The sequence below is a fragment of the Halichoerus grypus genome, chromosome 10 (assembly GCF_964656455.1).
Source record: "Halichoerus grypus chromosome 10, mHalGry1.hap1.1, whole genome shotgun sequence".
NCBI lineage: Eukaryota > Metazoa > Chordata > Mammalia > Carnivora > Phocidae > Halichoerus > Halichoerus grypus.
The window spans coordinates 66,394,772-66,396,638 of NC_135721.1; the positions used below are offsets into that span (position 1 = coordinate 66,394,772).

A 1,867-nucleotide genomic window follows, 5' to 3' on the forward strand; every position below is an offset into this window, starting at 1 on the left:
GAAAAGAAGAAATATGTAAAATCAATGATCTAAACTTCCACTTTAAAAGCTAGAAAAACGGGGCACCTGGGTGGCTCAGTTAGTTGGGCCTCTGCCTTCTGCTCAGGTCATGATCCCAGCATCTGGGATGGAACCCCCCAGGTCAGGGCTCCTTGCTCAGCGGGGAGTCTGCTTCTCCCTCCCCCTGCTATTGTGCGTGTGCTCTCTCTCTCTCTCCCTCTTTCTCCTTCTCAAATAAATAAAGGAAATCTTAAAAAAAAAAAAAAGCTAGAAAAAGAGCAAATTAAACTCAAAGTAAGTAGAGGGAAGGAATAAAATAGGAACAGAAATCAAGGAAATAGAAAGAAGAAAACTACTGAAGAAAAACAAGAAAATCAGTTGTCGATAAGAAATTTCCTCACAGGGCTTTCCCGCGTGTCGCCACCTTCTGTGGAACCTCCGCCTCCCCCGCTGCACCGCCGGCTTCCTCCTCTTCAGGCTGCAGTCAACCCACGCGCCCGCCGGCTCCGTAATGGCGACCTGCAGCCCCAGCGTCGTGATCAGTGATGATGAACCAGGTTATGACCTAGATTTATTTATTCTGTATACCTCATCATTATGCTGAAGATTTGGAAAAGGTGTTTATTCCTCATGGACTGATAATGGACAGGACCGAGGGGCTTGCTCAAGATGTGATGAAGGAGATGGGAGGCCATCACATCGTAGCCCTCTGTGTGCTCAAGGGAGGCTATAAATTCTTTGCTGATCTGCTGGATTATATCAACGCACTGAACAGAAATTGTGATGGATCCATTCCCATGACTGTAGATTTCATCAGACTGAAGAACTACAGAATGAACCAGTCAACAGGGGACATCAATGTAATTGGTGGAGATGATCTCTCAACTTTGACTGGAAAGAATGTCTTGATTGTTGAGGATATAATTGACACTGGCAAAACAATGCAAACCTTGCTTTCCTTGGTCAAGGAGCATAATCCAAAGATGGTCAAGGTCGAAAGCTTGCTGGTGAAGAGGACCCCTCGAAGTGTTGGCTATAAACCAGACTTTGTTGGATTTGAAATTCCAGACAAGTTTGTTGTAGGATTTGCCCTTGACTATAATGAATACTTCAGGGATTTGAATCATGTTTGTGTCATTAGTGAAACTGCAAAAGCAAAATACAAAGCCTAAGATGAGAGTTCGAGTTTGGAAGCATCTGGAGTCCCATTGGAATCATCAGTAGAATGTTCTAGTTCTGTGGCCAGCTGCTTAGTAAAGCTTTATTGCGTGTATCCTCTCAGAATTCTATCCATTTTATATTTTAGAAATGCCCGTTGCTGCATTCCTGAAGTCTTTATTTGCAATATGAGACTACAGACTATCTGTTCTTTTGGCGTGGAGTGTTGGACTTGTGAATGAAAAAAATCTCTTAAACCACATCACTATCGAATGAAAATATTGAAATTGTATCTGTAAAAAAACATTTAAAGAGAAGATATATTAGTTTCTTAATTGGTATTTTAATTTTTATATATTCAGGAAAGAACAGAACTGATTTAATATTGTTAATTATATACCACTGTGTGTTTAGAAGAGTAAGGAGCACAGTTTTCATATCAGTGACAGCATCTACAGTATTGTTCTGTTGGAGAAACCACATGTCTTGGAATTATTTTACTGTTTTGGGAGTATTAACTGTTTTCTCGCGCTTGTTCCGATGATTTCTGGTGAATCTGTGTCAACAGTTCCTTTTAAATACAAATCAATAAATTCCAAAAAAACGTTACCACATTTTGAATTCTTCAGTGTAAAAATCCTTACAATAAAGTCTGTCTCTTTAAAAGAAAAAAAAAAATTTCCTCACAAAATCAAATTTTTTCATATTC

General features: G+C 39.7%; 1 pseudogene; it reads left to right on the forward strand.

Moving 5' to 3' along the window:
- The first annotated feature begins 490 nt into the window (after window positions 1-490).
- On the forward strand, window positions 491-1,268 carry LOC118548210 (hypoxanthine-guanine phosphoribosyltransferase pseudogene; annotated as a pseudogene).
- The last annotated feature ends 599 nt before the right edge of the window (window positions 1,269-1,867 follow it).